At 42.5% G+C, this 15314-nt stretch overlaps 1 protein-coding gene across 2 annotated transcripts in view; it reads right to left on the bottom strand.

Annotated features, from left to right (window-relative positions):
- Positions 1-9482, bottom strand: part of LOC111865707 (organic cation transporter protein) — a 69727-nt gene extending 60245 nt beyond the window's left edge. The window contains exon 1 of one of the 2 annotated variants that reach the window (XM_023853936.2): positions 9426-9482. The gene's annotated coding sequence lies outside the window, so the exon portion shown is untranslated. Of the gene's footprint in view, positions 1-3702; positions 3731-9425 lie in introns of those variants that run through there. The other variant, XM_023853937.2, reaches the window with a different exon arrangement.
- Between the last annotated feature and the right edge of the window lie 5832 nt (positions 9483-15314).

Below are 15314 nucleotides of genomic sequence, written 5' to 3' on the forward strand. Positions count from 1 at the left end.
TTCAGCCTAATAGTGGTTTAATTGTTTCTTGCATCCTGTTGTGTATTTAATCAATATTAGTGTTAATTTCACCGACCACACAACACGTTTTTATTATTGTCACACTACATGTTTAGACCTCAAGAGGTCATCCTCTTTTAAATTTTAAATTTTAAATTTTGACTTTTAACATTTGGAATAATATTTTTAACTTGTATTTTATAAGAAGAAATTTGACACATATTATTGAGCATAGATCTGAACAGGATACAGGATAGAAATTAGTGGAAAAATGAATGTGATTGCGTGTGATTGTGCAACTGTGTTCGTACACCTGAGGATGACCTCTTGAGGTCGAAACATGTAGTGTGACAATAATAAAAACGTGTTGTGTGGTCGGTGAAATTAACACTAATACTAATAGTGGTTTCTAACTGTATTTGTGTAAAAGGTGTCCCCCTGAAGATGGTCTTTCTAAACCGAAACATGTGAGGGCATGAATAATTGAAACAAGAAAATCATAACCAGTCACACTGAACGGAACTATTTAACTTTTTCATAATATTAGTATGACGGACTAGAATGAAACAAATCAGACTAATTATAATTATTTATAAATATTTTAATAAATTCATGCACATCGCTGTAAGTGTTAAAGGCTAATACTTTATATTCAAGACATTGTGATAGAAGTGTCTGTATGTATTGATATGCCCTTCTGAAGATGGTCGCTCCGACCGAAACATGTAAAGGACGAGAGATTAAACAAAAAGAAAAAAGATCCATTATATTGGACTGCGTTAATAATATTTAATAATTTTACGTAAATTATTGTATTTCTCCATGACATTTCACATTCCAATTTCACTTGGTTCTGAAGTTTTATGATTTAGCGACTAAATATGAAAAATGTTGTATTATTTTTCGATATGATCTGTGTGCGACAAGTTAACCAAATATGAGTTATTCAAGTCATTAGGTCGTGTGACACTGTAAGAGAGTTGCACGCAGATTCTCGAAGCTGAATTATTTCGCCTGTGAAATAGCGAACGTTTTGTATTTTGCTGACTGTTTACATGTAAGGATGACCTGTGTTTGTAAGCATGCAATTATACGCCATGTAAATTAAACACACGGGTTGCCGGCATTGAAATTCGCCGTTTTCCACCTGTATAAAATGTTATGAGCGTTCCACAATACGCTAAATTTATTTTCACAGGGCCCCACAATGTCCAAATTCGATTATGTTCGGCATTTAAGTGTGAAGAATTTCGTAAGTCATTTGGCACTTTGTAAGAAAGTAAAGGTGCCCTGTAATAGGCCCTGGAGGCCCATAGGGTTCTGAGATGCTGAGACTTCCACATTTTCTAGACAATCTGCTCACAGATGGCGGTAAGGTTGTCAGCCTTACGTGGCGGACGCCCTTTACCCCCAGGAAGATTCCTGGCACTCATTTCTGTCAAAGGCTGCGTCGACTCCAGGGCCATAGTGCAGCTGGAAGGATTAAGTAAATTGAAAAAATCCACCTCATTGGGACTCGATCCCGCGACCTTCCGGCTTATAGCATAGTGTCTCAACCAACTACGCTACCGCGTGACCTCTTGGCCACTCTGTATTCACTGTAAAGTTTATTTAGTGTCGAATGATATATGGTTATTACTAAATTAAGAATTAAGTAGGCTATTTGAAGATATCTGTCTGTTCAGATGGTTACAGATTCGATCTCGACCTGGAGGCGTCTGTCCTGATTGAAGATTTTCCCTGACTCTTCTAAGCAAGACTTTGATACCTTAAGAGAGGAAACAGGCTACATCATGTCTGAGAGAAGGAGTAATATGAAATTGTCTCTAACATTTGCTCGTTTAATTGCAAATACAGCCTAAGTGGACAAGCTGAAGATGAACTTAACGCTGTCACGAATATACACTTATATTTACGTAAGGAGTAAAAGGTAAACTTGTCCCTGTGCTTAACTGATTAAACACTACGCATAAAGGGGTATGTGGGAGTGGATGTATAGATCCACACATTCTTAACCTCGGCTCTGGCTGGAGGCGAGTGGTCAGTTTCACGCGCCAGCAGCTTTACTCCCGAGGAAAGAGCCTCCGGTACTCACTGGATAGGAGGTTGGGTGGGCGCCCAGAGCCGCTCTGAACGACGGGAAGAAGAGAAAATTCTTGTCCATACCGGGACTCGAACTCCGACGCCTCGGTCGTTCAGCCCGTATCCAGTCGCTGTACCGACTACGCAATCCCGGCTCCTTACGTGAAGAGTACATAATCTAACTTTGTTTCAGTTGGTATATATAATTGTAACAATTTACCTTCATCACAAACTTTTAGATCTTATTAACTTTTCGTGGTTTTAGCGAAGCAGATGCCTTAATACGTGTACAACCTGTTGATCTGTTTAGCTCACTCGGGCTACACAGCCACTGGAATTTAGCCTGCTCTTTTACGAACTATTTTGAAATTTGAGTATAAATTATCAAGCCCAAGTGATATGAAACAAACTGTGTTACTTGATAATTAGACGGTGGACAGAGACACCTTCGCGAAGAAGTAAAGAAAGGGGAACAATATACGCATGTTTGTGATTATCCTCGCATATTTGACAGATGACATCAGGCTGACAAAGTAAATATTTAGGAAACAAATTTCGAACTTCGTTGTGATTTCCAACGTAAAGCTATACGGACTTCTGCTTCCTCAGCACCGACTCAGAGCCGATGAGCAGTTTTCAGGTTTTTGTAAATAAAACAGAGAGAGAATAAATAAATTGTACCATAAAATTGCATAAAATTTGGAGAGTTCAGTAGGTACAGCGATGGGCCGGATTTCGATTCCTGGCAGGAACATGAGACTTTTCTCTACTCGACAATTTCCAGAACGGCTCTGGGACCTAGCCAGCCTCCTATACAATGGGTACCATGGGATCTACCTCCTGGGGTAAAGGACCCATAGTACTGAATGTAGAGGAAGCTAGCTGGGCCCCAGAGACGTTCTGGACGCTGTATATAAGAAGAAAACAGCTTACCCCTGCCGAGAATCAAACCCAAGTTCCTCGGAAGTCCAGCCTGCAGTCCGTTGATATTTCGTAACTGTAATCTGCAATTATTTGTTTATTTTCCTGCCAAGATTTGTGGTGTAATTGAAACTATTGGGTCATATCTGGGACGAAAGCTTATAGGCCTGGGTTAGAATCCACATAGAAATCGCAACTGGCACTTAATATTCGAGAGGTCTTTAATTCGATTTTAGGTCTGAGGCCGGAGATTTCGCTATTTTATTCAGTCTCTCCAAGTAAATACGTATTTTTGGGAGTACGAAGACGCCTCCCTTCTGGGATGTGACCATTAATCTGGTAGATTAGGCCGTGGCAGGGCTCAGGCAGTTATTCACCGGGTTCCCACCTTGGCGACTTGGTTTCGAGCCCAGGTCAGGTCATGTGGGATTTATGGTGGACAAAGTGGCACTGGGGCAGGCATTCTCCGAGTATTTCAATTTTTCCTGCCGATTCTCATTCCACCGACTGCTCCACACTCATCATCATCATCCAGGGCTGGTTCAATAGGCCAGTTAGTGGCCGACGTAGCAAGTAGATTCAGTCTCACCTCATCCCAAGAAACTATAAAAAAATGCAGCACGTTGGCCCAAAGTATCAGTAATTATCCATGAGCTCACACGGCACCGAATCCCATATAATAGTAATCTTCATACTTACCGCTGCTGAGACCCTCAGATTTCGCACCGGGAATATTCCTCCTTCATCACAGCGTCTGAAAATCTCGCGTTATTAACTGTGACGAAGTCGCTTAAAAGTAAGACAATATTAAGAACAGCTAAGCTACAAGTATACAAAACATTAATAAGACCTGTTGCTACATACGGGGCAGAAACATGGACCTTAACAGTAACACAAGAGGATGGGCTGAGAATGTTCGAGAGAAAAACTAATACGCAAAACATACAGACCAGTGATGGAAAATAATACATGGAGGATAAGATACAATGAAGAGATAAACACATTATTGAAAGGAGAAGATATATTAAGATTTATCAAGTCACAGAGAATGCCATGGTTGGGACATGTCGAAAGAATGGAAGATAATGCAATGCCAAAGAGAATGTTAAAAGGAAGGCTATACTCCAAAAGAAGAAAAGGAAGACCCAGGATGAGATGGCCAGACGATGTTGAGAGCGACCTGAAGAAGACGAAGGTGAAAGGATGGATAGAGAAGATGAGGAATAGAGAGCAGTGGAGACTGATTGTAGAGGAGGCAAGGCTCACCCAGGGCTGTGGCGCCAAGTGGTAGGTAATTGTGAGGAAGTTTTGAGAGACTTTATTTCAGTTTGGATGGGGAGGGAGGATATTTCTTCGCCTGGGGCGATATAGAGACTTCAGCCGAGCCTGATTATTGCACAAAGACAAATTAATATATATCTGTCGAAATGTCTTGAAACGTTACCTTGCATACCGTCTAACAAGACACAGCTCTCCTTAATGACGAATGAAATGATGAACAGAGTAGCATCTTTCGTGTGGCAAGTACCCGGTTCGAATCTTGGCAGGGGTGGAGGCCGTCCTGACTGATGTGTCTCGTGAGTGTATACCAACCGAATGTCGTGACAGAGGCTTGGCAGTTGCGCCCGTGCTCTGACGGCTCTGACTGCCTTCGGGCCTCTGATAGAATTTGACCCCGAGCTGGCAGATATAAAGTACCTTCCGTCGTTACAAACACGGCTCAGGTTCATGAGAACGAACAGATCTTTCTAGTTAATCGTTGATTTGTTTAACGAGAAATCACCCAGGTTCCTAATATCTATTCCGTAAGAATCTTTGACACAGCGAACAACTATGAACTAACTAAATGGAGTTGAATCCTTCCTGAGAACTCACAAGCTGCTCAGTTACCCAAGAACTTCCCTACATTTTACGGAATCTCAAATTCCATTACCGTCTTCACAAGAACCCACCACTGGTCCCTATCCTGAGCAACATCAGTCTAATCCATACCATCCCATCCTATTTCTCTAAGATCACTTTTAATACTATCAACCCACCTAATTCTAAGTCCTCCTAGTGATCCCTTTCTTTCCGACTTCCCATCACAACCCTATGTGCATTCATCTTCTCCCCATGTGTGCTAGGGATACGCGGTAGCGTAGTTGTTTGAGGCACTATGCTACAAGCCGGAAGGTCACGGGTTCGATTTACCTAATTCTTCCAGCCGCACTATGGCCCTGGGGTCGACTCAGCCTCTAACAGAAATGAGTACCAGGAATATTCTTGGAATGTTTCTGGGGGTAAAGGGCGGCTCACATCCGTGAGCCGATTGTCTAGAAGATGTGGGAGCCTCAACCGCTCACAACCATATGGGCCTCCACGGCCTGTTAGAGGGATAACTTTACCTCTACTTTTTGTCGTGTGTGCTATATGTCTTACCAATCTTATCCTTCCTGACTTGATCATTCTAATTATACCTGGAGAAGAGTCCAAGTTATGAAACTCCTCATTATGTAATTTTCTCCACCCTTGCATTACTTCATCGAATAACTATGAACCATAACGAGAGGGGGGGAGACAACCGGGATTAATTAAGTAAACCAGATCCACTCACCCAAATCAAAACTCCGACCACCAGAAATGCAAGTTAGTGTAAATCGTCTCTGGTCCTCTTTATCCCTATGGGATGCGATCGACTTTGGGTTCATATGTGTCCGGTCAGCAGTTCTCCTTGTTATACTCCAGTGAACACTCAGCCCCCAGTCTGCTTTCCTTGCAGAGGTACCTATATTTCTTCCTTGCTAACTGGCGTAACTGGACTTTAATAAGCGTTTCGTAAAAAACGGCTACAAAATGACCAAGGATATGTCGGTTACCTTGAATAAAAAGAGCTTTTACTATTTGACAGTTCTGTGAGACAGCAAAGAGTACACGACACGAGGGAGAGTCATTAAATAAGTCACCCATTTAAGTAAAAAAGCTATGATGGAAGTAATAGGTTTTCTGTATGTAACGCTAGGTAGCAGCAAAGCCAACTTCATGATAGTCCAGGTAGCAGACGCGCATGCGCATGTTCAGACGCTGGTTTTCCTATTTAAAATGGAGACCGTGGTTGAAGAGTGTAACGCCGATGAGCAGCGATCTGTCGTTCGTTTCTTGTGGGCAGAAGGACTCAATGTAAGGATTATTTATAAATAAATATTTCCTGCTTACGGTGGTAAGTGTTTGTCGCGTAAAGCGGTTCATATCAGGGTCGAGAAATTCTCTCAAGGACGTTCGAAAGTCGCAGAAGATGCCCGACCAGATCTCCCTGTTGAGATTGCGACAGAAGCAACTGTGCAGCGGGTGGAAGAGTTGATTCGAGCCAACAGGAGGATAACGACAGACAGTGTAGCAGCTGCACTAAGGTGTTCCCATAGTTTAGCATACAGCATAGTGCATGAGCGTTTGAAGCTTCAGAAAGTGTGCGAAGATTTGGTGCCCAGAAGACTGAAGGATCGAGAAAAAAATGAAACGACTGGGCTTGTCCTTGTAACATCTCCTATGGTAGCAGATGGAGAAGATATGCTTAACGGGATTGTTACTGGGGATGAATCATGGGTGCTTCACTACCAACCCGAAACAACGTGCTTCAGTACAATTGAAACATTTCAATTCACCTTCAACCAAAAAAAAAAAAAACACACACACACACACAAAAAAAACAAACAAACAGAAATTTAAGGTTATGTCACCAGCTGGAATGATTATGCTTATCGTGTTTGGAAATTCTCAGGGAGTAAGTACTCTTAACCAATTTTCGGAATCGTGGTGAGAACATGAATTCTGAATCGTACTGTGAAGTTCTGTTCAAGCTTCAAGATGTAATTCCCTGAAAACATCCACACTAACTGGTAAGAGGGGTATTGCTTCATCATGACAAATCCAGACCCCATGCAGCCTAAGCAGCCCAGGAGAGAAATCAAGAACTAGAGTGGGAACTTCTTGAACATCCACCTTACAACCCGGGCTTGGCCCCTAGTGTTTTGTCCGCTTAAAACCCACCTTGGCGCAAACGTTTCAATGATGACGAAGAGGCGCGGGAGTGGCTGAGACAACAGTCAAAAGACTTCTATGCTGCGGGGTACGACGCGGTGGATGTTGTGTTGAGAAATATTTTTCCATATTCGAATGCCGCATGGTTTTTAGTTTCATTTCCATTTGTGTCTTATTTACTGACGCTACCTCGTAGTTATTTACCCGAAAAAAGAGTGAAGTATTAAAAGTTATTTTATATCACAATACATGTTTGTAAATTTCAGAATAATGTATGGAAGGAGATTTTCTGATCATTAGTATCAGTGTGTAGGTTTAGCACGGGTTAGTGCCAACTCTCGATCAGCAGGGTAAGTCGCTACAGAGTAGCTCATGTACAGTACGGAAAGCCGACTTATGTAATACCAAAAATGTGCTTTAATCTCTTGTTTCCAAACCCCCTGAATCGTCACGTATGAACACCCTCATGCATCATCTAGCCCTATATAACTTTTGTAGATTATATTAAATCCACGAGGGAGACTACCTGCATTAACTGGCGGTTATTCTCCTGACTGAGAAATTCTGTCATAAAATCGAAACTTCACAAACTCCGTGGCCTGTAGCCCACAAGAGAACTATTCCGACCGAGTCACCGCCGCTTGTCGGCGAATTGTCCCGTGTTCGATTCCTGGCACTACCAGATTTTCTGAGAAGTAGTGGGTCTGGAACGAGGTCCGCTCAGCCTCGTGAGGATAATTGAGGAGCTATTTTTATAAAATAGCGGTTCCCGTCTAGAAAACCGAGATTAACGGCCGTGGGGACCCGTTGCGCTAACTACGTGACACCTTCTGTCAGAAAAAGTTGGTATCGAAAGTTCATTACGATCCGAAATTTAGTATGGAATTGTTGTTTCTCCATGAATGCTATCTACCTCGTGTTCCTTAACTAACAACCCTAGTGACACTAGGTGAAGAGTATACTTTTTAAATTCATAATTACTGAGTTTTTGGAACACTCAGTAATTCTGCGTATTAAACACGTTCGTCAGAACCCTTTAGAACCTACTTTCCAGTGACTGAGGTTAACTCTTTCTAAGAGACGCAACAGAATAGGTGTCTCCCCAACCCCCTCACCAGAGGACGGAAACCGATCGAGTATCCGAAACGTCGTGTTTTCTAGTTTTTAGAATACTACACGATTGACGAAGTCCAACACCCAGTAATTCTGAATGTTATACACCATCGTCAGAACCCCATACAATAATGTTTAATGTCGCTACTCTCCCCCTTATACATTCATACATTTTTCCACAGCAATACGTATATAGTTGAACAAATGTCGTTAAATGTCTGGACATACTCTTACTAACTAACAAGACCAGAGTTGTAATGTTCTCCTCAGCACTTCGTAGTTGGCACATCATTAAATAATATACTCGTAAGCTTAGCGAAGAGGCACACTAAATAATGGACTGGAGTATCATGTTGTGTTGTATACCACTATCTGAGGTTCTGTAAAACAAAACAGCTGTGTGGAATTTCGCTGAGTGTATGCGCCTTATTCACTACGCGAAATATTTCCGCATATTTGACCATCATCTCTCGAAAAACGTTCAGATATTTTAGCATTCTCAGATCAGCATCACGCCACTATTTCACATAACACAACAGAACCAACAGTCACCACTTACTCATGCAGCTGAGCCCGTCTTGAGAAGCTGCCAATTGTGCAGCTACTGAAGAATTTTCTATCATTTTATGGAACCCGAAGTTCATTATCATGTTCATAAGAGCCCTCCATTGGTCCCTATCCTGAGCCAGATCAATCCAGTCCACACCATCTCTAAGATCCATTTTAATATTTTTCACCCACCTACGCCTTGGTCTTCCCAGTGGTCTCTTTCCTTCTGGCTCTCCCACCAATATCCTACATGCATTCCCCTTCTCCCCATTCATGCTACATGCTCTGGTCACCTCATCCTCTTTGACTTGATCATTCTAATTATACTTGGAGAAGAGTACAAATAATGAAGCTCCTCATTATGCAGTTTTCTCCAACCTCCTGTCACTTTATCTCTCTTCAACAGTCAGCACAGATAATATAATTATAAAAAGCACACAGAGACAGGCACAGACATAAGCTAAAATGTAAACATCGGTGAACGTAGCGACTATACGATAATATATGTAAGTTGCCTGATAATATCGTGTAAAAACCGATGTACGCAATTAGTTCAGCATAGCTGTTTTTGACGGAACCTCCTGTACTAGAAGAGAAATATGTTTGAAGTCCTAATCGGTCAGCGTGGAAGTTAGTATTAGCTTTGGTACAATAGGCCAGAAGTGGCCGCAGTACAAGGGAATTAGTCCCACACCACTAGCAATAAAAAAAATAGTATTAGCGTCCGAGGGAAGCACACTTACCGGTAGGCAGTCTTCTACAGCCAAGCTGCGAACATACTGAGCTGCACTTAGCTTACTTCTTCCGAATGTTGAATTACTGGGGAGGTACGGTGCGTCGATGACGTAACAACCTTGTGACCACACTTAGAAAGGGATGTGGAGTAAATAGAACCACGTTCATCCGACAAGGTTAGTCAGAAAGCGTTTTTCTTTTTCATAAATGACTACCAAGCATCAACTGATTCCCTAAAGCAAGGGTTCTCAAACTCTGTACCTCCGCGACTCCTAAATAACATATAAATTAATTAACTTTCTCTAACATCGGGGGCACGCGGTAGCGTAGTTGGTTGAGGGGCTATGCTACAAGCGGGTTCAAGTCCCGATGAGGTCATTGACCTAATCCTTCCAGCCGCACTATGGACCTGGGGTCAAATCAGCTTCTAACAGAAATAAGTACCAGGAATTAATTAAATAATTTTCTTGGGGAGTAAAGGTCGGCCGGCGCGTAAAGCTGACAACCTTACTGCCATTTTTGAGCCGATTGTCTACATAATGTGGTACCCTCAACGTCTCACAACCTTATGGGCCTTCACGGCCTGGTACAGGGATAGTTTTACTCTCCAACATCTACATGTCAGCAAAAATTCAGTTCTGCACACTGATCCAGGTGGCTATCAGGTTGTATGGAGACAGCAGAAACCTAAGTAACTTAAAAGCCTCTCTACACCAACATTACATTATAAAAATTCCTGTATCGTCACGAAAAGTGACGTTATGCACAAAAAAAAACCACCGTGGTTTTAGTCCGCAAGGGAACTATACCGACCGAGCGACTGCCTCTGTGCTCTAGTGAACAGAGTTCCTGGCTACAGATACAGAAATCCGGGTTCGATTCCCGGCGCTACCAGATTCCCTGAGAAGTAGGTTGTCTGGAATGGGGTCCACTCAGCCTCGTGAGGATAATTGAGGAGCTATTTCAAGGAAACAGCGGTTCCGGTCTATAAAACCGAAATTAACGACCGTGGGGATTCGTTGCGCTGACCACGCGACACCCTCTATCCGCTAAAGTTGGCGGTTACGCACATTGCTGCATATTACTATCAAAGCAGGAACCGATACAGCTTTCAAATTTCCTTACATTACAATAAGCGAGCTCGGCGAGTAGCTCAGCCGGTGTAGCGACTAAACTTCAGGCTGGACGATTCAGGAGTCAGGGTTCGATTCCCGGTAGAGGCAAGAAATTATCTCTTCACCATACGGACCAGACCAGGAGCCGGGATAGCGTAGCCGGTACTGGCTACAGACTGGACGACCGAGGGCTCCGCGTTCTAGTCCTAAGAGGGTCAAGAATTTTCTCTTCTCTACTTCGTCCAGACCGGCTCTGGGGCCCACCCAGCCTCCTATCCAATGGGTACCGGGGGCTCTTTCCCTGGCGGTAAAGCGATCGGGCGTGAAGCTGACCACTCACCTCCACCTAATGCCGAGGTCAAGAAAATGCGGATCTATACGTTCACGCACCCATACGCCTTCATGGCGTCGTGCTTAATTAGTTAAGCTCAGGGACAACTTTACTTTTATACGGTCCAGACCGGTTCTGTGGTCCACCCACCAGTGGTTACCTGTGGCTGTTTAACCAGGGGTTAAGCGGAAGTGGTGTGAAGCTGACCACTGACCTCCATCTAGTGCCAAGGTTAAGAATGGTGGAGTCATAACTCCATTCCCCCATCGCCTTCAAGGCTAGGCGTTTAATTAATTAAGACCGGGGAACAAACTTTACTTTTTGTTTTTAATTAGAGTACGCTAAGCTGTAAAACGTTCCTGTACTCACGATAATAATTTGGGAAATATTTCCCTGGTTAGAGCTACATTTTTCGAAACCATCTACATTATTTTTATGACCTCTCAGAACTGTGCATGCATACATACAACTACACTTAAAATAATATTTAGAACTCGGAGCCCACCCCCCCAGGGGCGACGACCTACAGTTTGAGAAAGATGGTATGAACGTTACATCACTGGAGCCAAACCAAATTATATTTTATAATTTAATACAATCATTAATAAAAACATGCTCGCCAGAGTGACATTGGCAACACTTAATTTAGGGTTCCGAAATGTTTAGCAATAGATCTTCGAAAAACACGCAAATCTGTCGCGGGAACTCTTTTGTAAAATGTAAAATAACAGCATGGCGGCAGTGCGAACCTTCTCTTTCGCTTTCGCTTTGATCGTTATGACCAATGGACAATTGTAGCTAGGCATATGAAATTTGGTATAGCGGTAAATCGTAAATATCTTATCACGGAGTGTGACTATAGACGGGGTTTGGATTGGTGAATAGATTTATTGACCACTTACAGATTGAAACTACAAATAACTATAACACTATCGCTAGTTTCAGTGCGCACTTCACTACAGCACACAGCCTAGTGATCTCAGACCCGTTATGCGAAGTCACTGTTATTTTCATTTTCAATAAAACTGGCATAAATAAATTTGCAGATCTGAAACAGCGAAAACTCAGAAGTTCGCATCGAGTGCCTCAGCTGATCCTGTCCTGCTGTGATGTAACTGCAGTAACAATGGGCTATCATGATCTTCACGAAAGGATGAACAACAATTTCTGCATTTCTTTTGTTGCAGAAACAAACGTAACCGTGAAAAACTTAAATGTCGGAAGCGATTCTCACAATTACGGAGTAAATCTGTTTCGTTTGGAAAATATGTTGACTACACGCAAACACAGATATCAAAGGATTAAAGAGCAAGTTAAATCAAGTGTAACACATTTAATATGGATAAACCCTTTACATTTTCAGGGCGGTATCGGCCATCAGAAGGAGACCAACACTTCAAAATAAATATTTTAAAAGTATGACATGTACAATTTGTCTTAAATGGTTCAAAACGCTCACTCATCACTTATGGACCTGAGCCCTTCTTGAGGAGCAGCCAATGGTCAGTTACTCAAGAATTTCACCAGCATTTTATGGAACCCGAAGGTTCATTATCATGTTCATAAAAGCCTTTAACTGCTCCCTATCCTTAGCCAGACCAATCAAATCCATACCATCCCATTCTATCTCTATAAGATCCATTTTAATATTGTCCACCCACCTACGCCTTGGTCTTCCCAGTGGTCTCTTTCCTTCTGGCTTTACCACCAATTTCCTACATGGATTCCTCTTCTCCCATTCGCGCTACATGCTACATATACTAAACCGGTTCAAGAAAATGTCTCTTATAGAAATATATAAAAAAAATATTTTTTCGTATTGAAAAATGTTCTGAATACAATTTAACATAATTTAATTTTACTGCCTACAATTCTTTCGACAAAATTGGTACTTTTCACATAACGCTCCTGTATTAGTGAGGAAAGCATCTGCATTCTAATCTTAACAAGAGTTGCGGACTCACAACTGAAATACACGTAGAGCCGAATGTTACAATAGAAGGGTATAAATATACTCTTGTCTACTACATATGGACTCACAGCGCACTGAAGACTTCTTCATTATGTTGTACAATTTATGCAATATTTGATAAGATGAGCGGTTCTCACGGAGATGGTTATGAAGACTCCAGACAGGTGGCGTAATTTAACACGAACAAACTCCGTGGCCTGTAGTCCGCAAGCGAACTATACCGACCTAGCGACACCCACTTGTCGGCGAAGTTAGGGCTGGAACACACACAGCGACATCGGTCGTACGGAAAAATATCGTACGATTTTTTTGCCGTAGGACCTCCTTTCCACACTAGAGCGACCAAATACATTTCTTTGCTCTCCGACTGTCGTACGGTAATGTCGCATGTCGTCACGTATGAAAGCTAAGACTACACTTTATATTCTACTACTTGATGCGACGATATGAACCGTAGGGACGTCGTACGACCGATGTCGCTGTGTGTGTTCCTACCCTTAGTGCCAACTTCAGAGGGCGTCGTGTAATCAGCGAAATGAATCCCCACAGCCGTTAATCTCGGTTTTCTAGACGGAAGCCGCTATTTCCTTGAAATAGCTCCTCAATTATCCTCACGAGGCTGTGTAGACCCCGTTCCTGACCAACTACTTCTCAGAAAATCTGGTAGCGCCGGGAATCGAACCCGGGACCTCTGCCCACTAGATCACAGAGGCGGTAATAAATTTCATGTCTCTAAACAAAAATTCCCTAAGAAAAATACGAACTGGAAGGAAGCGAGGTGCACTACGCACTATGGCAGTATTTGGTTATTTCATTTTTTCCACGTGTACGCATAACCCTGACATGGATTACCTATCCCGACAACTCAGACGAATTCTCTAGGCTACATCAATTAATACCGTTGCCAGAAGGTTCAGGTGAGTGTATCTCATGCTCTTCGAGACAGTCCGTAACCGTCACACAACCAAATGTACTAATTTCATTGACGGTCAAGTTCGCTGACGTAACACCATACTGTGTTGACTGGCTGCGAGAGCTTCCTCTTCGCTTGTCAGTTGTAAATCACTAAAGTATACGGACCTATGAATGAATCGGCGATGTCACAAGAATATCACGTCTTTTTCTCCTGTTCTTTCAACGGTTATATTCTCCGATATGTTCAGTCTTCGAATCGATTCTAGAATGATAAACTCGGCTCCACGTACTTCGTGAGTTCTCTTTATGGTATTCATATTTCCACCCAATAAAAATCAACAGCACAGAGCAATAGTTGGTGTCCCATTCGATTCCAGTTCCTCAAGCTTTTCCTGTACCTTCCTAATGGCGTCTTCTGAAACAATTTTCAAAAACGCTGGTGATATAAGCATCTCATTTCTGAGCATTCTCAATCAGACAAATGTCGCCTATATGAACGTTTATATAACGCCACTTAGACTAGCATCAAATGACAAACTTATTAGTGAATAATGGAGGGTAGAGGTTGCGGGTTCGATTCCCGATGTCACTGGATTTTTCAATTGACCTAATCATTTCAGCTGCACTATGACCCCTCGGGGTCAACTCCACCTCTAACAGTAATGAATACCAGGAATATTCCTGGGGATAACAGTGGCCGGCGCATAAGGCTGATCTCACCTCTCTCTGTAAGCCAAATGTCTAAAGAAAATGTGGGAGCCTCGACGTCTCACAGGCATGTAGGCCTCCACGGCCTGTTACAGAGGTCGCTTTAGAGGATTCAGAAGGAAGGTGCCATGGCTTAATTCGAGATACCATCCTGATATTTGCGTGAAGTGACTGAGGGAAATCATGAAAAACCGCAGCCAGCACAGCTGATATCCCAAATTGAGATTTGAGTCGGTCATCCCTCAAATATGAGCCACATGCGTTACTGAGCCAGTCTGCTGTCTTAAAATCTGTAAAACCTATCAAGTGGTTCGAAGGCTGGGAGCAGATACAAGGATATGATACCAAATACCTATCCTTCCTTATGAATATGGGGGTACGCCATAGCATAGTTTGTTGAGGCACCATGCGGGTTCGAGTCCAGATGAGGTGGACTTTTTCAATTTATCTAATCCTTCCAGCTGTACTACACCCCTGGGGTCGACTCAGCCTCTAACAGAAATGAGTACTAGGAATCTTCCTGGGGGAAAAAAGGCGGCCAGCGCTTAAGGCTGATCTTACCACCATCTGTGAGCCGATTGTATAGAAGATGTGGGAGCCTCAACCTCTCACAACTCTATGGGACTTCAAGGCCTGTTACAGGGATAACTTAACCTTTACTTTACCTTACGAATAGGGAAAAGTTTCCTTAAGACAGATAAAACCAAACAATATTCTTTTCCTAAAAACTATATATCATACTCCATTCTGGGCACTTTCACCTGAAAAAAAAGTCCTGCAGATCCTTCAACAGAATTCATTTGACAATTTTATTTCCTTGTAATACAGCGTGCACTTACATACCTATATCTACATA

Source organism: Cryptotermes secundus, unplaced genomic scaffold (genome assembly GCF_002891405.2).
Source record: "Cryptotermes secundus unplaced genomic scaffold, Csec_1.0 scaffold19, whole genome shotgun sequence".
In the NCBI taxonomy this organism is placed as follows: Eukaryota; Metazoa; Arthropoda; class Insecta; order Blattodea; family Kalotermitidae; genus Cryptotermes; species Cryptotermes secundus.